The sequence below is a fragment of the Eupeodes corollae genome, chromosome 2 (genome assembly GCF_945859685.1).
Source record: "Eupeodes corollae chromosome 2, idEupCoro1.1, whole genome shotgun sequence".
Classification (NCBI taxonomy): Eukaryota; Metazoa; Arthropoda; class Insecta; order Diptera; family Syrphidae; genus Eupeodes; species Eupeodes corollae.
The window spans coordinates 98,616,916-98,640,189 of NC_079148.1; the positions used below are offsets into that span (position 1 = coordinate 98,616,916).

The 23,274-nt window shown below is 30.3% G+C and overlaps 1 protein-coding gene across 2 annotated transcripts in view; it reads right to left on the reverse strand.

The window, feature by feature from the left end:
- LOC129947955 (protein encore) overlaps positions 1–22,324 on the reverse strand; it is a 54,203-nt gene extending 31,879 nt beyond the window's left edge. The window contains exons 1-2 of one of the 2 annotated variants that reach the window (XM_056058740.1): positions 21,902–22,324; positions 3,811–4,796 (exon numbers count right to left, since the gene is read on the reverse strand). The gene's annotated coding sequence lies outside the window, so the exon portion shown is untranslated. The remainder of the gene's footprint in view (positions 1–3,810; positions 4,797–21,901) is intronic. The other variant, XM_056058741.1, reaches the window with a different exon arrangement.
- Between the last annotated feature and the right edge of the window lie 950 nt (positions 22,325–23,274).

Genomic DNA, 23,274 nt, shown 5'->3' on the forward strand with positions numbered 1-23,274 from the left:
AGAACATTTGATAAGAATGCTTCAAACTAGCTGTTAACTTTAACTTTGAAAAAGATTTTGATATCAACAGACTTGAGAAAAAAGTCTATGTTTTGATTTAACTAAAATCAATAGGAGACTTCAGTCTGGGTCAAACGGTTGAAACAAATAATATCGGTTTTTATGTACTTATGATACAAATTTTAACGATAGATACTAACTATTAGATCTTTACAAATTTAGTGCTGAGTTTTCAAGAGTTTAACGCATGCATTGATTTTCATTCATGACATTATTTCGGCTTCAAAGTTAAAAATTCTTGTTCTAAAATGTGGATGTTAGAAGAAAAGACACTTTATGTGCTAAAACAACTTTTTAACAAAAAGAAACATGTTTGGTTTGATTTAATGATATAATTTTTAAATATGGGACTGTCATGCTAAAAGAGCACCTTTTAAAACTTTTAAATATTGTTTTGAAAGGAGGATTGTCGCCAGATGAATTTCGAATCCACAAATCTTACAAGATATTTACAGCGATGATGCGTCTTGTTAGTTGGATTGAGACCGGAAAATTGCTGAGGGAGTTCCAGGCTGGATTTAGACCAGGTTGTTCAGCAATGGATTTTTTATGTTCAGGAGCTTGGCAGAGAATTTCTTGAAACAAAGCAAAAAGCTGTATGTATTTTTTATAGATTTTAAAGCAGCTTTTAATACAATCGATAGAGGTGCACTATTCTATAAGCTGTATAGTCTTGGGATATCATTGAAGTTTGGAAGCGTTCTTGAACACCTATATAGAGGAACACGGGCGGCTGTATAGACAGGTGAGGAACTACCTTGCCCTACCTTGTTTGCATTATTCATATATGACCTTTTAGACTACCTGCCGGGTGGAGTGGATTTCGCAGGGATTCGGATTAAAGCACTTCTGTTCGCAGATGATGTAGTCATGTTTGCGCAATCGCTGGAAACTCTGCAGCTCATGATTACAGGGTTTACCAGTATTGTCAGCTATATTGTCAGGGTTTACCAGTATTGTCAGCTATGGAATTTAATAGTATATATATGAACGTTATGGTTATTAAAAGTGGTGGTGGACGAAATGCATCAAATGAAAAATGGAGCTATAATCGCGAAAATATTGAATGTGAGCGAGACTACAAATACCTTGGCATTACTGTTACAAATAATTTAAATATGGAAAAAACACTTGAATGACATGGAAACAATGCTTCATGAATAAGTGTATAGCACATAGAATCAAGTTTAAAGTATATGAAGCAGTAGCTGAGAGCATACTTTTATATGGATCGCATGGTATGGGGATGTAAAAAGTACAATTTTGAAAAACTTTTAACGCACTTTATAAAAAGAATATTTTATTTGACGAAAAATACGCCAAACGTAATAATGATGAAAACGGTTCTCTCTCCTTTGTTTATAAAAACATTGAAGTTGCAAGCGGACTTCTTGCTAAACGTTTTTAAATGAATGATTCACGGGTCGTGAAAAAAGTGGCCATAAGAGCCATACAAGATCAAAACAGTTGGTATCGAGAGTGGCAAGATCTTGCTGTGGAATGTCAAATTAATTTTAATTTACCCATCGAGGTTTTAAGAACTTCTAAAAACATCTTGTATGAAGTCATTTTAAAGGTTGATGAGAAATGTAGAACTGAATACATATATTGCTGATGCGTCTTATTCCTCGTACAAAACAACTTACAGCAGATTAAATCATAACGTCGAAAAGAACAACTATTTTAGAGATTCCAATAATGTCCGTGTGATTTCTATGATGGCCAGACTACGTGGGAACTAATAGATTTAAATTTCATTCCACACAGACCTGATTTACCCCTAGAGTGTAATATGTGCAACCTATCAAAAAGAAAAGATACTGTCCACTTCTTGGGAAAATGCCCCATTATCAGAGAAATCAGAAGGAATGTATTCAGAAAAGACTTTTTATCGGAAGATCAAGTGGTAAGTTTATTGAATGAAATGAATGTTTTCAATCTTTAAGAATTTTGCAAAACTGCGCTTAGATATAGAAGTGCTTTAATGAACGAAAATTTCTGATTGTGTTTCCATTCACTGTTTTTTAAATTATTTGTAATCTATCATGAATTGTAGTTAAAACAAATTTAAATCCCTTTTTTAATATTGAAAAGTAATTATTTTGAGGGCTTTGTACATTTATTTTGTTTTGCTGTCAATTTGGTAGACGGTGGTCGCCATGTTATAATGATTTTTGTAAACATTACTCAGTACTCGCACACTGGAATGGTTGAGAGTTGTAAGTCACTAGGCCCTGGTTCACAACGAACTGTTGCGCCACCCCATTTGATTTGATTTTGAATGTAAATTTTACTTTAATTCAATGAAATCTGTTTCTATGAATCTTTATTTAAGTTTGCACGATGGTCTTTACATTGCAGAGACATAAGATTAAGGCAGATTTTTAATTATTTTTAAATAAATACGACAAAAATTAAATAATGAAATATCCAATTTGACAGTCCATAACAAAAAAAAATTATAATATTTGAATGAAAACACTAACTAAAATAATCATTATTTTTAAGTGATTAGGAAGAAATAAGTCAAATACTATCAAGAATCGCCTATTTGTCCAAAATTGACCACAAAAGTGACATTTGAATAAATTGAATGAAATTGGTGGCGCAACAATCCGGCGAGAACTAGGGCCTATAGTGACTTATAACTCTTTACCATTCCTGTGTACGAGTAATGTTGTGAGAAAGTAGTTTTCATGACAAGAATTAATAATGGAGGATTCGTCAATTCCTCTCAAGTGGCAGTACGTCTAAAAAAGCTTTAGATTGTACAGGCAGGAATTGAACCTGAGACGCATTAACAAAGATAAACTGTAGGTTTTAAATGTGTATCTTTCAGATTTTAACATTTGAGTTAGTTTTGTTAAATCTATTTAAATTCCCCTATTAATTTGTTTGAAAGTAATTTAAATTTTATTGTAGTAAGAAATGTGTTTCTCAGGAATTTTATAAAAATCTTCCGAAATCAATTGAAGACTTTTTGAGAAAGTGTAAAGTTTAAAGGCACTTTTACATACATTTGCAGTTTTAAACTGGTTACATTGATAATTTTGTGATTACCGAAAAAAGTATGGATAAACATGATTTAAATCGATTTTTATAAATCATATTTGCATGTATTATGATCGTTTTTGGAACTTGAAACATCGAAAAACTTAAGAAGCCAGAAAAGTTCTTATAGTAAAATAAGCATTTTACAAAATAAACACATAAATTATTGAAAAAAAAATTCAATAATATTAACAAAACAATTAAGAGAAATGTCTTAAAGCTAAGAGAACATTATTTTTTATAAGAGGGCAATGTTTTCTTTTACATTATAAATTTAAAAGAAAAATACAAAATATTTAGAGCTCACACTTAAACGAAAAGAAAAACAAAATTGGAAAAACGCCAGCAACTAGGTACATAAGGTATAAAACATATTATATACAAAATGTATATAAATACTTAATATATACATGCAGTAGATACATACATATGAATGTATATATGTATGTATTAAAATTCAAAACAATTCTAAAAGAAAACATTTCCAAGTATATTTTTATTTATTTATTTAGCCATTTTACTGCTGATATACACTCATGGTAGCACCGACCCCCCATCGCTTCATTCCCCCCCTTCAAACCACCTTAAGTGGGATGTTGCGCTCTCATGAGATCAACGTGACGTGCTTTACTAGGTAGGTGGGTAGGTAAGGTAGATAGGTATGCAAGTACCTATTCGACTTTAAGAAATTTACCTTACCTTTGCTAACATTGATTATCCACATATTTAAGCAGCAGAAGCATCAGATGTTGTTGTTGTTTGTTGTGGTTGTTGTTTTTTTTTTTTGGCGTTTTAATGAGTTTCTCGTCGGTTCGATATTTCTCAACGTATTAACGTATGCGCGCGTTAAAGGACAACCAAGTTCAAACGAACGGAAACGGAACTTTGTCCCAGCAATTGATTTTTTTAAGTTCAAAGACTCTCGGGTTTTCTTCACTCATTGTAATTTTTGGCAGTGCAGTTTTCTTTAATGATTTTTTTTTTAAATTTTGATGATGCTAAAACGGCAGAAACTACAGAATGAATACTCAACTATACGCACTCATTGTTTTTTAAATTTGTCTGTTTTTGTTTAACTCATCGTCTCAAGAAGTTAATGTATAGGTATGTAGATATTTTTTTTAATGTTTGGATTTTGGTAAAAAAAATTAATACAATAATAATAATAATTAACAATTTAATATATAGAAAATATTTTTGTTGTATAGAAGGTTCCTATCACATAACACATCACTATCACTGTATTTTTGTTTTAATTTATTTTATTATTATGTATAATTTAAAGATACAAATTTAATATTATTATTATTATTTTTATTAAGTAGGTATAGTTTATAAATTTAAAACTTATGTATGTACAATTTAGAAATAGTTTTGGTATTTATTTTTAGTTCATATATAACACATTTGTTTTTAAAGCTATTTTCGTAGATTGATTACTCCTGCGTATTTATTTATAATAAATTTATTTATTTTTGCCATTTCGATCATTCGTTTTGTTTTTTTTTGTTTTTTTGGATTTATTTTAATATTGTCTGTACACAAACACAATTATTTGCAGGCTTCCTGTTTATTAGCACATTTAATTCTTTAGAATATTATGTTGTTTATTTTTGTTTTTAATTGAAGAAAAGAAAAAGAGCTTTTCTGTGTGGACCGAGGGTTTTTAATCTCAAGACATTGCACTATTAAGGATAATATTAAATTAGCATCAGATGACTGTGAAACGAAGTATACAATAAATCCTTTATACTATTCTATTATTGATTTTTCGTCGTTTCTCAACCATCCTGAAAGTGTTTGTATGTATGAGTTTTTTGTGTGTGTGTTTCTGTGTGTGTGTGCTTTATGCGTTGGCCCAAAAATTGAGTGAGTATATCCTTTTGCTATGGAAGTAGAAGTAGAACAAGTTTTATGTTTCCTTTAATCGCACGACAGAGAGCATTGAAACTGAAAGACACAAAAATAAAGAAGGAAGTGAAGCGAACGTAGTATTCGTTCCGTAGCAGTAGCAGCAGAAAAGGATAATACATAAAACGAAGCACAACCCTAATATAAAGCGAATAAACGTGCGAATTATGAAGAAAAGGAGACACCAACAAGAAGGGACTCACTTAATACAACATTGTAGAGACCTTTACCGAATAGTAGGGTGGCTCAAATGTTAATTTTAGATTTTTTTAAAAAGAGTCAGCGATTAAAAGGTGAATTTTCCTTATACCTACGTAAAGTTTGATGTTTGAGTTTAATTTAATTTATTTTCAGATTTCATATTATATCTATTACTTGTTTATGAAAAGGGATACAACAGTTGGTTCAGATTTAATATATCTAATAATATCTGCTAAATTGTTTTCAAGAAGATTGTGTATCATTGGAGGAAAAGACATGTCTTGAGTTAGCTTTAATTAAAAAAGTGTTGAGATTAATGCCTAAAACACAAACACGCTTCAGCTTCGGCTTCGTCTGGGTTACGTTGGACCTGTTTCGAGGTTGCTTTGAATGACACTTCCAATCTGACATTTCTAAAATGGCACTTCTGTCATAAGCAGCTGTTATTTTTCCTCAAAATAAAAAAATATAAGTTTTGAAATCGAAAAAATTAAATTTATCGCGGAAGTAGCTTGCACAGCTTATAATAAACAATGTAAATCCCTCCAAAAGCAAATGTATTTTGTTTATTGACTTTTTCATCAAATTTAAACTAGAGCTTGGAGTCACATTACGTAACATTACCTTATGTCCTTACGATTGTCAAATGAAACGTGAGGTTGGAGCTTCATTGTGATAGCATGCATTGAATTCCTATGGCTGAATTCGTAACCGTCAGGCGAAGCCGAAGTTGAAGCGTGTTTGTGTTTCAGCCATAAAAGCGACATCTGATTTTACGGCAAAACATCGAAAACGAAATAATGCCACTAGTTTCAAAAACTTAATATGTATTAGATAGCATTATATTGCTATAAATAAATTATTTCGGAAAATACCGAAGCGTGAGTTACGTTGTGTAATAAAACAAGAAGAGATAGATTTATCAGAACCCAGAAAAAAAGGGATGTCGAAATTCGATAGGAACGATTTTGGCGGAAACTAAGAGCAGCAATTATATTTTGAAAAATATTTATAGCCTTTTTCGTGTAACTAACCCTTGAAAGTTTTACTGAAATAAATGTATTAACCTTTTGTTCAAAGGCATGATAGTTAGTGCGATGGACTGTCATGCGAGAGGTCTTGGGTTCGATCCCTGCCTATGGCACCTAAAGTTTTTTTTCACGGGTACTGCCTCTTGCGAGGAATTGACAAATTCTCCAAGAGTAATTCTTGTCATGAAAAGTACTTTGCCGTTCGGATTCGGCTTAAAACTGTAGGTCCCTTCCAACAGTACTCGCACACAAGAATGGTTGAGCGTTGTCAGACACTAGGCCCTAGTTCTTAAACGGACTGTTGCGCCATCCAATTTATTTATTTAACCTTTTGTTGCCCGAATTTATAAATGATTTAATATAAATAATTTTACTAATTTACTTTTTTTTCAATAAATTTGTTTATTACTGTATTATTCACCATATAACCACCAGTCATCAAAGATTTAAACAAACTTTGATAATTTTTAAAGGATAAAAAGCCGTTGAAGAATTCATTTTGTTGGCCTGGCTCTTAAGTCCTTTTCTAACTTTTAGTCAATTTTAACCTAAAGCCAGATGTCCTTTTCAAACTTGTGGTCAATTTTAACCTAAGACCAGATATAGACGATAATGCCTGAATATTGATTATTAACTTTATATTATTGTTATACGCATAGTTTAACACCATTTTATCACTATAAAATTTGTTCTCCCTATACATACTATATGACCCACCCTAATGTACAGTGATTGCAACGTCGATGCTACAACCACCTTATGTGCTGTGTATGTCGCTGTGTCTGCCTGTGCGTTTGGTTCGAGTTGCTTGTTGGTTGGTTTTGGTTGGTTGTGCAAAGTCCACAATTTTTAAGCCAACAATGACAAAAAAAGGATATGAAGATTATAATATTGTTGGTCTTGGTGGTGGTTGTGGTGGTTATTGACATTGGTATTGAACGAAGAAAAAGGGATATATGAAATGAAGTTGAAGACAAGAGTAAAGAACTGGGGTAAGGGCGCATTTTTATTCTCCCCCCAAATTGCGATTGCGATAGCGAAGTGAAACGATTATGAAATGTGAATAAACAAATAAATTCACAGCATTGCCAGTAATTAATAATAAACTATACAAAATAATTTTTATTATTTTTGTGGATTGCGTTGTACTTAATTCACTCGAACTAAAGCAGTATTCACATGAGCGCGACCAACGAACGACGAATTAATTACAAAATGTGAGTTTATATACGTTTGAAAACATATTTCCACACAAATTATTAAGAAAATGATAGCAATATAGTTTCTATTTGATTTTTGATACATACTTTTACTTTTCAATATCATATATTAATAAATTTAAGAAAACAAATGTATTTGATACGAACTGTCAAACTTTATTCGCGTTCTACATTATCCACACTCGCAACGAATACAAAAATCGCGCGTACTTACATAACCTAAAAAAATCATTCTTGTTCATTCATTCGCGACGAATTAAAAACTCTCATTTGAAAGAAATGTCAAAATCGACGAATTTTCGTTCATTCGTTGGTCGTGCTCATGTCAATAGTGCTTAAAGCATTTTGCTACGAACTGTGGATGTTCGCATATTTTGACTTTTCTTTCACATGAGCTTTATTTCTATTCGCAGATAGCCACGAATTGTCAATTTATAATTACCCTTTTCAACAAACGAAACAAGAGTGGTATAATTTTGAGGTTAAGTTGAGCGCGAACAATTTATTCGTTGCAGTGTGGATGGTCTGTGGAAAGCGAATAGAGTTTGACAGTTCGTAGCAACCACACTGCAATTCATTATTACGAAATTGTTTTTACAAAATTGTCTTGTTTTAGAGAACAAAATGCAAATTTTATTATCTTAACACAAGTGTCAATTAGTTTCTTATAATTTAAATGTGTTTTTTGTTGAAAATTGACTTTTTGAAATGTGTAAAATCACGTTTGTTCGTCCATTCGTTGTTCGTTTTCTTGTGCAAGGCCCTCAACTTAGTTGCAAAATCTGTACAATTCTAGAAAGTTGTTATCAACTGAAATCGAACAGGTTCAGAATTTTTAATTTTTATTTCTGATTTGCATGAAGAAGCAGTTGTTGAAGATATTTTTGACGTTTTATTTGAATTTTATAATAAATATAAATTCAATACTTATGTTCCACAACATTTTTATAATTCCCACACATATTAATGTGAAACCAATTGACACTAATGTTTGGATAATAACATAACAATTTTGTAAAAACAATTTGGTAGTAACAAATTGCAGTGTGGTTGCTACGAACTGTCAAACCGTATTAGCGTTCCACATACTATCCACACTGCAACGAATAAATTGTTCGCGCGCAAAATAACCTTAAAATTATACCACTCTTGTTTTGTTTTTTTGTGAAAAAATATGGTTGAGGAAAATATGGAGGAAAGGGTCATTCAATTCGTCGTCTAAATCGTTAAAGTGTAGACTGAATGTGGAACGCAGTGTATTTGACAGTTTGTTACAACCAAATTGCAATTCGCGGCGAACAATTTTGTGTTCTTAAGTTTGTCTTACTTTGGCAATGAAAAAGCTGGTAATAAAGCCTTAAATTGTTTAAAGCTATATTTTACAATTAGCACAGGATTAAGGTTTATAAATTGTTTATTCATTCATTCGTCGGTCGCTCTCTGAAGATTAGTCTTTTAAAAAGGGTTCCACTTTAAACATATTAAAATATATACCAGAATTGTGAATTCTTCTATGTTTTGACATTTCATTCAGATGAGTATTCGTCCATATGAATAAGCGGAAACTATCTCAAATAAATATACATAAGTATTCAGTTTGAATTTCTGTCTTAGTTGAACGCGTTCTAATATTTTTAATTGAGTAAAACAATTATTAAATGATTGCCCTAATGTACTCATTTTCAAATACATTTAGATCTAATTTACTTCGCAATTTGGCGCCTTTTATAGCTATCATTGGTTTTCATTATTGAAAATTTTGATGACATTTTGGAATATTTTTGACAGGTCGTTTATAGCTTTCATTAAAAATGTATCTCATTTAAAAAAAAGTCTTGATTGAAAGGCACCGAAAAATGTTTACTGACAGAAATCTGTCATTGGAATTGAGTGAAATTAAAACACAATTCAATGGAACGATTCGTTTCACTTTTGAAAATAAAAGTATCAGCTGTTCAGGAAAATGAATTTCCGTCCGGAAAATAGAAAAATACATTTTTAGAGAAAAATAAATACTTAATTACACATTTTTTTCTCAAACAAAATTCTTTGTGTGATTTCAGATCGATCAGTATATAGTTTTCTTTTCTAATCAAAGGGAGACACCGTCAAATATTGATTATAAAATTTGTCCGGACCGATTTCAATGATAGCTTTAACTGGCACCTTTGTGGGATTTTTCATTGGAAAAATAAATCAATTTATTTCTGATTCCAAACTGTGAAAACATTGATTTTGCATTTGATTAGAAATTGGTTTTAAAAAATTGACAATTTAGAATTTATGGAGTTTCAAAATTGTCAAATCTTATTACCTCAATAGAATATGTTTTCCGTTCTTAAATTGATATTTGGGGCTAAATTATGTTATGATTCACGAAAAAAAGAATGATTTGGCGAAAGGGATGTGGTATCCAAGCTCTCCAAATAATTGGATCTGGGTCACAGGAATCAAATAGCTTTTTGATTGATTATTCTGGATGCAAATTAATTAATGTTAGCCACCCTGAAATGTCTTCTGTAAATTTGAAATTAAAGCCGTTGTTTACATCATCGTTTTTTTTTTAAAGAAAATTATGACATTTTATTCTGCCACATTATTTTTTATTAGTTAAATAATGACGAGATAAAATAACAATACGTCAAAATGAGCCGCCTCAAGTGAGGTAAATGTGAATATCGTCAAGTCTTCTGAAACTGAAATACTTGAAAAAATGACAGTTCTGATTAAAAAAAGAAGAGACATTTGTTTCTGGATTTTAAATTAAAAATCCGAATTTGGAATCATTTACTTAAATGTCAACAGCATATAACTGTCATGTTGTTGATTGGCTGCGTTCAATCTCATGTTAAATAGGGTATCTTGGATAGGTGGATTTTTAGATACGTTATTGAACGCGTTGGATAGCTGTATTGAGATATAGCTGTCAAAAAATAAAAACAACTTTCAGCTGTTCACAAAAAGCAGAAAAACATTAAAGCTTCGAAGTCAAAATTGTTGTAAGAAAAAACATTTGATGGATAATTTAACTGATTCAACTGATATACGATTAATAATTTACTTGCGAAATCTCCGGTTTTAAACGATTTACGACAGAAAACTATCCTAACAGAAAAGTGACAATACATAGATATAGTAAGGAAGAATTTCCATCTCATTTCCGAATGAGCAGAAGTTGCTTTGCGGTAATATTTTGAGTTGGTTTGTTCACAGCAGATAAAGTTTTAGCTTAATGGTGGAAACTTTTGTTCCATGATATATCCGTAAAATAAATAAATAAATACAAAAAGCTGAAATGAATTTTCAAGTTTCTTGAAATTCAACCATGTGTTGAATCAGCTGTTCTGTCAGATAAAGATACCTACATACTCCAGCAATTCTTGGGTAACCTTTGGATTCCTTTTCTGACATTTCAGCTGTTTTTGATCAGCTGTTATTTTGCACGTAAAACACTAACAAAAAGGTATCCGGAAAGCCTATCTGTCTGAGATTGAACGCATCCATTGTAAAATGGATACAATGGTAATAAATTTCTAATATTCAAGCTTTAAAAACTTCAAATTCGTTAGAATCAAAAAATATTCCGCTGGAGCTCGGATGGGTGAAGTTAAAGAATAAAACTTCACTTACTGTAAAACTATCATCGAATTTCCATTAGAATTACAATACAAACATTTTTATGGATTCAATTCCACAAGAACTAAATCCAGAAAGAAGAAATGACGTTCCCAATCAATGGTCATCTTTGAGGAATCATTGAAATCTTAATTTTATGAAAATATTTTGACAAGCCCAGATAGACATAAGCAATAATTTTTGTCCAAAACATCAACTGCTAATTTGATTGATATCTTCACTTTCATATTTCTCGATCAAAAATGAACTTTTCAAATTCAAAATAATAAGGACCTATTCCTTTCTATACACAAAACTTAAATCACATGTACCTATTTTAGTAGATATTATGTATGCACATTGAATTGAACTCAAAATTCATAATTTGTCCATCAATTTCATCCTGGCAACTTTCAATAGATTAATCCTTCTCCCCCAAAAACGAGAAAAGTATTATTCATGTAGATATCATACCTCCTATATCCTGCAAGAATGCAAATCAGGATAAAAGTAAACTTCTCTTTTTTGGCTGTGACTATATTCAATACATTGTGCAAAAAATAAAAAAAAAAAAACACTTCAATGTAAATTTTTTATTAAAAAGAAAAAAAACCTACCTATCAACCTAACATCCATCGAGAATACATTTTATATCATCCAAAAAATATAGAATTCAAAATATGGCGCAATATCAACAGACTCTGTCCGAAGGGGGAAGAAAATACCTACAATTTTGTATTCCTTGTTAAGAGCATAAACCTGTCAGCCTACGTTTCTTTTCTATTATATTATTTTTTGTTTGTTATCTTGTGTAATTGTACTTTTTCTGATATACGCTATACGGTATACATTTATCTTTATTTTTCATAATACAAGACAAGAAAATTTGCAAACAAACAAAAGCTGAGTTTTTTGAAAAAAAAAAAATAAAGGATCTCTCTGAGGCGAAAAGCAATTTCAAGGTTTTCTAAACAGGAACACAATGAATATAGAGAGAAAAAGAGAGAAACAAGAACAACCTGAGAAAGATAACAAAATAAAAAAAAGTATCTACATATATTTTCAGATGAAGGTATGTAGTAAATATACATATAGATAGATATAAATAATGACGGGGGAAATAAGCACTATGCCATTTAAAAGAAGACAATAATAACAAAAACAACAACAGTAACAACAACAACAACAACGTCGACATCAATACAAAAAAGTCCTAGTATTTCTCGCTGGGGGCAAATTTTGATAAAAGAAAAAGTTCAACCAGTATCTCGTTTTTCTCTCTCGCCCTTACTCTTTCTCACACACACATTCTCTTTTTCTTTGTCTCTCTCTCTTTCTGCTTCTTGTTGGTATTTGTATAAAGGGTGTTTCAGTAGAATGACATGACATGACTGCAATCAAAACTATTATTTGCTTTCCGTAGTTTCAGAAACTTCATCCAGATTTTCGGTTTTAAGTCGGAGTTTAAAAAAAATGGAATTAATAAATTAAACATGTCAGAAAACCGAAACCCTTCACAATCTTAACTTTCAATTGGGGCCGTTTTGAAAATTATACATATATTATTTAAGCCCAATTGGGATTATAATTTATATATTTTCGATCATAATAATTGGGCCGTGAAATGAAAAGTGTCAATTGGATTTTTCTAAAAAAAAAATATAACAATTTTAAATTGTCATTTAGAAAATATGCAAGCTGACAATTTTTTTAGTTTTTTTTTTATTACAAATAAAAATTATTAATTTATGTGTGTAAAAAAAAAAAAATAATTGGAATCGATGGAATAATTGTTTCGTGAAATATTTGGAGTCAATCTGTTTTTCTTTTTAAATTCATATTTTTATTATTATTCATATAATTAATCTTGATATTAGTATTTGCAAAAATATTTTTTAAGATATACGCTCATGTTCCGAATTTCGATCGAAAGTGAATTGAAATCACTTTTTAATTTCACGTGAAATGGAATTGCATCATCATCGATTTTTATTTTGTTTCTGAAGTAAAATTTTTGATGTTTTGAAGATGGATGCAATTCCATTGGCATTTTTAAGTAAAAAAAGGAAGAAGCTATCAGTAAAATTAATTAGTAAAATTTGAAACAGGAGGAATCTGAAATGTTTTACTGATGAGCGTTTACAGCAATCAGTAAATCTACGTCATTAAATTAAATGTCACTTTCGATTATAACATAGAGCTTCGTGCCTGGGACAATTTGGTTACAGTTGCTTTCATCAGTAAAGTTTTTAATCATGTGATCGGGACAGTAAAAAATTGGAACACCAACAGTAAAACGAAATGGATTTTTTGTTGGCTTTTGGCAGTCAGCTGTTCAGTAAAATGAAATGTCATCGTTAAAAAAATTGAAATAGATTTATAAATTAAATAAAACTTTAAATGCATTGTTTCTTTTTGAAAAAAAAATTTGAATATTGGATTCATCTTATTGCATCAATCTTTTGCTAGAAATAAATCTGTAACATGTTCAAAAACTAAAAACAAAAATTTTACTGATTCATTTTACTGATAGCTAAGTGTCTGAAAATTATTTAGAATTGTTCGGATAAATGCATTAAATTCTTGATTTCCTCTTTTAAGCTATCATTATAATTTTAGATTAAGCAAATACGCTTTTTTATATGTTCTAAGGGAAATAGAACCCTTCATAATACCTTCATTGATTCCTTCAATTCAAAAACTTGCTGCAACCCGATTCCTAACAGAAATAAGATAAATTCACAGAAAAAAGAAATGTGATTTGAATGCGTTCAAAAAATGGAACAATGCGAAATATAGAACATCCCTTTGCATGTTCGAAAATCCAATTCACAATAACGAATTGTGGAACACCCAAATTCAGTTTCGTAAAGTGAAATGCAAAACATGGGCAATAGAGAACGAAAAAAGGTATCCTAAAAATACGAACGTATAAAAAAAACATACGCACACTTCGGATTTATGGCTGAAACACATACACGCTTCACCTTCGGCTTCGTCTGCGTTACGTTAGGCCTGCTTCGAGGTTGCTTTGAATGACATGTCTATTATTTCATCCCTCCAAAGAGCAAATATTTTGCTTGTTGACATTTTTTTACAGCTGATGAGCTGTCAGACAAAGAAAATGTTCAGATAATTGAACTAGAGCTTCCGTTTGGAGTCACATTACGTTACATTACGTTCTTTTCCTTACGATTGTCAAACGAAACGTGAGGTCGAAGCTCCATTGTGATAGCATGATAGCGAAGCCGAAGCGTGTTTGTGTTTCAGCCATTAGATCCGAGGGACCTTAAAACTTCCAGAAATGTAAACAATTTTTAAACAATTGAAATACCGTACCATTCTATTTCTATTATTTTTTGCAGGAAAAATTAGTGGGAAATACTTCAGACATTGTTTTATAATTATTTGCTTTTGTTTAAATTTAACCAATAGCATTATAATTTTTCCTTAAAGTAGGGAAATTTGGAAGATATTTTTTAAATTTGTTTATACTCTTCCCAGTACGCTTTTTATTACAATAGAATTTGCTACCTAATATCGTTTCTATTACATTGGTGGTCAAGATTTTCTTGATTTACCATTGCACTTTTCCTATTTTTTTTGATACATCCCTGCTATTAACATGGATCGTACTTATAGTCCAAAAAGTCTTCGTACATCAGCCTAATTTTGGTGTTTTTTTTTGTTTGAAAAAGAGTACTAGGAATAAATGTAAAAACCAAAGAGCTACAATTTAAAAAAAAGTTAGTGTATTCCTTCACCTTTTTACCAGTTTTAAAAAAATTGTGATTGTGATTTTTAAAAACCAGTTTTTAATATATTGTTATAGTAAATATTTTATCTCAGAATCAACAAAAAGTATGAAGACTTTTTGGACTATGTCGAATCCCTTTCACACTGCCTCTGCTATCCATCGGGTGAACTACACTATCCCAAAACCAATTTGACAATCACGTAAACAGCTGTTCATGTGCAAATCTTGAGAATGTTGGATATTGTTTTGGTTCATAAAAAAATTAAGTTTAATCAAACTGAATTTTTGGAAATGGATAGTATTGGGCTTTTTATTACAATTGTAAATTAAATCTTTTGATTATGAAAAAATTATTTTGAATTTAGCAATAAATTAGTTTTTGCTTACATTAGCAACAATTAACAAAACAGACATCAAATGCAAAATCCGCTGTATTTCAAATGCGGATCTGAATTGTATAGAATATATGCTTTCACGTGAATGGGAGACTACTGCGCAGTATTACCGACGTAGCCGACATACACAGAAAATTCAAGTAAAATTCAACCGATAAATAGCAGAATAGGCCTGATAACCTTAATTCAAATCCGACTTCAAAAATGAATGTATCATGTCAGGTTTTTAAGATGTCACTTTTTAAAATTCGAAAAAACGTATGTAGGAGTATATAAGGTTATTTGAGGCTATATACATTTATAAAGTAACTTTTTTTCAATAAAATCCGGGATTGTTTTCCAAAACCGAAATCCTTTTTTTCAACATTCAGTTGAAATATTTTTATTATTTCATATAATATTCGAAAAAAACTTAAAAAGCTTATAGATTACACTTTTCTTACAAAAATCTAAAAGAAACGTTTCAAACAGAAAAAGGCAAAACGTTTTGAAAGTAAGTTTTGTTTTTGCAACGAATCTGTTGTCTAAAAAAATCTATTTTTTTATAGTTTTTAGAAAATATTAAAAAATATAAAAATAATGTAGAAAACAGGTATTCTGACAACTTAAGTAAATAGTTAAACTAAGAGTTTTGATACGAAATCAGCACTTAAAATTAAGTCGAAAATGTATTTTCCCAAACTATGAAACTATGAAATTCAAGTTTTTCTCGAAATTTCGTATAGATTCAAATAAAGGCTCATAACTAATGAAAATTTCCTGAAATTAACAGCCTTATTACGGTTGTCAAAGATCAATTAATTGACAATTAAAACATTTTGTCAATTAATTGATAAATTGGTATCATGAACGCGAGTTGATCATTTTTTGATCCATTGTGAACAAAGATCAAAAATCTATTGTGAATAGTGCCTATTTACTAGTTAAATTTTATCCATTTAGGACAAATATTTGTTTCCAAGACATTTAAAACTTCTTTCAAAACAACTGAAACCGTTGGTTGCGCCATACCAATGTTAAAATCGTTCCCAACACTCAACAAGAAATCTTAAGACAGCTGCAAATTTTAGTATGTTTGGGATGGATTGTTGTCTTTTCGTTGGTTTTAACTTGTCGTTGATATCTACAAATACATTAAGGAAGGCTTCTTTCGAAAGTCTAATGTTTTGAATGAATCTAAAAGTGAGCCCAATTAGATTTTGTAATGTAATTAAAAAATATCTTTTATATACATAAATATGTTCAGCCAAATCCATCGGATTTGAAGCATTGCGTAGTTTTCTTCGAATCTTTGCTTGCTCCAAAGTATTTTCTTCTTCAATTTCATTTTCACCGAAAAATAGTTCAATAGTAGACATGCTTTTGGCTTTCGCGATCCGTAAAATATTTTATCAACAAGGAATTTGTGATTGACTGAAAATTTGATAATTAACAAATATTTTGACAACCATAATATCAAGACTGTCAATTTGAATCATTCACAATAAATCTAATTTCTGAAGAGCGTTCACAGTTTATCAAAAACTTTGATTGCTGACAACGATAATACCAATTCATCAATTTCATTGAAAAATGTCAACTAGCGTATTGATAATTGACAACCGTAATAGGGATGTAAGTAAGATACTAAAATGCTTTCAATTGTATCAAAAAGAGAAAGATTTATGATGGTTTTTAGCATAGGGACATAATTCAAAAACCTGATGTGATAGAAACATTTAAAGACGAATTTAGGACACCTTTTACCGGAAAAAATAAATGTATTTATTATCCATCGATGTATGTGTGTTCATATGTTTCGGCAAAAGGTTTTTTTTTGCAAACCTCTTTTTTAAAATATAACTTAAGATCGCTGCACTTTGTTTTTATTTATTGTTTATAGTTGCAGAACACAATATAAGAAAATTTCAAACAACAAAATGTTGGGCCCACATTTTTTTAGTACCGATGTAGGTTACATTTATTAAATTGTATCTCATTATATTTTTATATTGAGTTTTTAAACTTTGAAAAAGTTATAGGGGTCTAAACGTTTTTTTTTCTTTGTTTAAGGTTTCTTACATAAAATCACTTACAATAAAAAAATGATAAAATGTCGGCATAGAGTGTAAAGTATGTTCGTCACAGTATAATTTTTACTATTTGTAAGGACCATTAGTTTGGTCTCACTGCATTGTTAAACAAAAGTTTTTGTTTAAAGTTTACGTAAACGGAAACAAATTTCCAAAAAAGTAACGGTTATCGGAACTTAAAAAAGCTTTCTCCAACAATAGCACTTGTATTTATAAAGCAAACATAGTTAAAATTCATTATTTTAGATCCGATGTTTGGGAAAACTACACAAGGAATACAAATATTCCTGACTCAAATGGAACTGTAGGAAATTGCCTTTAGTTTGAGTTCGGAAAATTCTTATTCCATGGTGTACTTTTCTTAAAAACGTGAGCTGAAATAACTAATTTTATGTATATTTTCTTTATAAATACGGGGGTAGGTGTTTAAAAATTTTCAATATCATGGATAGTTCTCGAGGCCTGCAACTCCAAAAAGAAAAAAAGAACTCGGATGCAGCGATCTTGACCTTAATTTTGTACCTTAATATATTTTGAAAATGTTTTTAAGGTTGTATTGATAATAAATTTAATTAAACTGTGGTACTTACTAAAGGAAAGTATAAGGTTATTAGTATAAAAAAAAATCGCAAATGCCATAAAATCACATAAAATTCAAATTTTGTGGGACAATATTTTCATTGTTAAACTTTTTTTTTTAAATTCCATCGTTTAAGACGTCTGACAGTTTCGTCATTTTCATTATATACATGATAAATGTTTTGCACGTTCGACAAATGAAACCAGCTAAATATGACTTTGTAAGATTATTATTCATCTGGTAAATAGCATCAGAATACTGACTGATCTCAAAATCGTTGTATATAACTTAGCAAGTTTCAGATTTTACATTTGAAACTTTTGACTATTTTTGCAATTTTATGCAGATCAACAGTTTGACTGAAATAAAATGATTTCGACTTCGGACGGATCTTACAGTATTGTAAGATCTGAAAATCGTTGGTTAGTATTTATAAAAGTTCAGATTTTACATTTGAAACTATTTACTATTTTTGCAATTTTATGCAGATCAAAAGTTTAACTGAAAAATCATGATTTCGTGATGCATTTTAATAATAAGGATTACAAATTGGCAAAAATCATCACAAGATTTATTGACCAAAAAAAAAACAGTGTACCTAAGAAACTTAATTCTAGATATCAATAAATTTAATATCTCCCTTGCGTTCTTATAACTCTCGTTGTAGATTTTCGTAGAGGGGAAATATTTGGGAGAGTTTTTTTTTACAATAGACGAAATTTTGGGAGATTTAAAAGATCATATCTCGAACAGCTAACATTATTAAGTAATTTTGATGTTGAATTTTAACTTAGACAATCACAAAAAAAAAAACATTTATTTCAAATAAAAATCCTTATTCAAAACCAGTATTTTAATATAATTACTTCTGTCAGATTGAACGAGGTTTAATATTATTTTATTCGGCCTAATTTCGAAATTGAAAACCAATTTGAAATGACATTTCCCTTTATTCTATGTGAACCGATGAAATGGTCTCAAGGAGATTGTGTTTATTTGATTTGTTTTTCACAAATTTTTTAAACGTGTAAAAATCATTTTAATTCGTCTTTCATTTCATTAAAAACAGACAAAAAAGTTTCTTTTAGAAGCTAAAAAAGCTGTTTTTTTTTGTGAAATAAAGACAAACATTAAACTTTTAAAACACCACACAAAACAATGAGGACCAAGAGGAAAAGAAACACTTCTTAATTTTCTTGTAATTAGCAATATTCAAAAAGTTAATGACAGCAAAATTGTGTTCTCACTCCGGGCAAGAACTTTAAATTAAAAGCAAGAAAATCAGTTATCACTTATTTGGGAATCTTGAAAGTATTTGATAAATTTATGAAATTTAAGCAAGTCGAAAAGGAGAAGTTGAGTTGAAAACGAGACGCTTCGAGGCCACATTTTAAGCAATGTATGCATACAAAAATTCAAGTTGAAGATTCCTTTTTTAATAGAATCTATAAATATTATTAACTATTGAATACAATAATTAAATTACATTTGTCAACAAGGTAATGTATATCACAATCAAATTATAAACTTTCTAAGGCTTTTGACGGCATCAGTTCAATCCGACTACAAAATCAATTTATCACGTCAGGTTTTAGAAACACAACCTTTTATAACTAAAGAACTCAGACTTAGACTTTTTGAGGCTATGTAAATTCATGAAATATTTTTTCAATATAATTCGTGATTATTTTCAAAATATACAGTCCCTTGCTTTAATAATACATTTAAGTTTTTTTAATAAATAAAATAAATAAATTAGTTGGCGCAACTGTCTGTTGAGAACTAGGGCCTAATCATTCACAACTTTCAGGAAAGGAGGGGACCTACAGTTTTAAGCCAATATAAACGGCTAAGTTGAGAAAGCACTTTTCATGCCAGGAACTACTCAGTACCCGTGAATAAAACTTTAGAAGACACAGGAAGGGATCGAACCCAAGACCTGTAACATGACAGTTCAACGCACTAACCATCATGCCACGGGCACTAATATTTTAATTTCTTACTGATTTTCCAAAAAATCCCCATTAGCTGTTAAATTTTTGCTAAGACGAAGGAACGCAAAACTTCACATAAAGTCAAATGAAGGCCCATAAGTCGTTAAATAACTAATGAGTAATAACAAAAACTAAGTGAGATACGTAAATGATTTAAACTGTATCTAGAAGGCAAAGATTTGTAGAGCACACAAATAATTGTTAAGGTATATGTTGAGCTTTAAGTAAGCCTTAAAAACACTATTTTTGTTGGTCTTAAGCATTTTTAAGGGTCATATTTTGATATTCAGAACCTCTAAACGAATTAAAAATGTTTGTATTTTTGTACAACAGTAAAAAAAAAACGTAACTTTGCAAACCAGTGTAATTGATGACATCAAGTTGAATTGAAAACAAGTAAGTTCGTATTCCATAATCAGGCCATGATTTTAAGTCAAATATTTATACCGTATAAAAGTCAAAACCGGAAGGATTATATATTAAAAAGAAACAAATGTTTCAATCTTATTATCTATTGCATACAATATTAGAATTATTAAGAAGAAATGTTGCATGTTTCTATTAACAGGTTGCAGTTTACTTCTGGAGTGTCTAGAATATTTTACTAGATTACCTCTATAAAGTGTTATTGATCCTACAAACCTTAATTTGTGTAGATTGCTAAACTTCACAATCATTTGAAAACAACTTACAAAATGTGTAGTAATTGACTTACAAAATGATTAAAAATATTAAATCACTAGTAAACAAAATGTTTTACACATGCATACAAATCTAGACTCTCATTGAACTTTTTTCCAAAATAATTTGAAATGATTTAAAGATTTTTCTCCTAACCAGAAACACTATAAAAAGTTATTGGGAACACCCTCTATTCAAATGCCAAAGGAACAAGGATTAATTTCCTTGAACATTTTAGATTGTAGCAAGGTATGTAATGTATGTAGATAGATAGTGAATTTGAATTGCACAACATAATATACTCGTGGATACAACGTTTTTTTTTAAATTAAAAAAAACATGTGCGACACGTGCGCACTACGAATTATATACTTTAGCGTTCAGCAATGTAGTAGTTGTGGTTTGGTTTGGTTTTGGTTATAGAGCAATGCTCTTCCTCTTCTTCGTCTTCATCGACGTTTTTGTTGTTGTTTTTGTCGTGACCATGGTGGGGCGAATTTGACGTAATTATACAAAATCCATAATGAATTTTACTCAAGTAAAGATATTACCACACATTTATCCTAAATTTTAATTTTAATTAAAGAATCTTTGATGTTCTTCTTGGACTTGCAAAAAAACCTTGTAGTTAGCTTGTATCCATTCAACCGAAAGTAAATAAACATACAATTCTATTCTAAAACAAAAAGTCTGTAAAAGCTATAACGCTCGCAATCGAAACTTAGGGGAAGTTGCTTTGGTTTTGGCAGTTATATGAGCTAAAGGTATTAAACGGTTCTACAACATTTTCATTGTCTGAGTATAAAAATTCACTGTGACCACTATGTACGTAGATAGTTCTAACAACTTGACTTGTAGATAAGTACATTGTATACATGGGAAATATTAGAAAGGCGAAGTTCGAAAATTTGGGCCATCGCATAAAAGCTGCACAATCGATATAATTGAGAAAAGTTCGAGTCGAGCAAGGAGCACAAACTCTATAGGCTGTAGAAGGTGGTCCTTCCTATTCACATTCACACACAACATCCCAAAGCCATAGCCATTATAAGTTTGTGCACTAAACGGTGTGTGGAATGCAAAAAGATACATATATTTGCTGTGCACTTTGTATCAAGACAAAATACTTCCTGCAAACGCAATTTCAATCTATATGTATGTTCATGTATATAATATATTTAAATAGACACCATAGGTACAACATCTATGTATCTCTGTTAGAATTTAAATAGATTCACACGACTTCATCATGAAAATTTCACTGGTATTTTTTTTTTTGGAAAATTTCTTTTCTTTTTTTTTGTAAAAACTTGTCGTTTGGTTTTTCACTCACTTTTTTGCACATTTACATTTATAAACTTTTTCTAGCTTTTTTTTCGATTAATTTCTTTTCTATTTTCTTTTTTCGTTTCGAATTTGGTTTTTCTCCGATGTCAGCTTCCCATTTGTAAAAATTTTTGTCTTCCTTTTTTTCTCAGATGAAATAACACGGCACTTGAAATGTATGTTGAAATTTGTTTTATACAACTTTTCTTTTTTTTAGAAAGTTCTATTTTAAATCTTTTGTTTAAAAAGGTTACATAGTTTTTTTTTGTATTTGTATTTAAAAAATATATTCCTGCCCGACTTCCATTTTTCTTTTTGTTGGGTATACAATTTGTCCGTGCTTCTATTCCAAGTTGATATACATGGGAGAGCGTACGAATTGATACTGGGCCATGAGCGTTTCAGGGTTGCTTTTGGCACGTTCGGGAAAAAAAGCTCCCGGATACTCAACTCAAGCAGTCTTGTAGTGCGCTGTTGCCTTTTTCGTTTACCAATGCACAAAAATACAGTCGTCTTAAAAAATACGTTTTTTTTTATTAAAAAAAAACTTAGGTTACTGAATGAATGGAAAATGTTTTTTTAAACTAAAAATACATGAAAATTTGAGTCTTTATGGTTTATATAAATGCTTTTGATTAGATGTGACATAAAAATCCATAAGTTCGAGATTTTATTTTTTTTAATAATTCTTGATCTTTTTTTCTAAAGGATTTTCAATTGGATTTATTTTAAAAACTTTACCACAACGGGTTTCATTTTAGACGTTTAGTTTTCAATCTGGCAATACTTTTTTCTGATTTGATCTTTTTGACAGCTGTCACTTGATTTATGCTCAGATTAGGTTTAGAAATTCATAATTAATCTTAACTTTATCTTAAACAGCGTTTACAAATGGCGCAAATTAGTTCTAATAAAATGGCGCTACATGCCATACAGCCAGCAAGAAAAACAATTTATTGAAGGAAACTTTTCTGTGTCGTGTCTTGTGTCGTTTGTTTGTGGCGTGGTCTGCAAGATAGATTTAACATCGCTGAACTATTTTTTATGGGGTTATGTAAAGTCGCTTGTCTAGGCTCGAGACCATTGTCTCCTTGGAAAAGAATATTCAGCCCGTTATCGATGATATACGGTTCCGATTCCTGCAAAAAGTCGTCAAAATACTGGCCCCTTGCTTGGGCTTTATGGTAAACCCTTATCTTGGTCATAGAATTTAATTAAATACATTTAATCTTTTCTTGAAAGCCACACTCTTACTGCTTCTAATTTACGCATTGATAAATTTGATTTTTTTTTCTGTAATTGTCTTATGTAATTCTTTGATCCTGGTAACGTCGACTATTTCTTAAATTACAACAGAAAAGCTATTTAAAAATTGAAAAT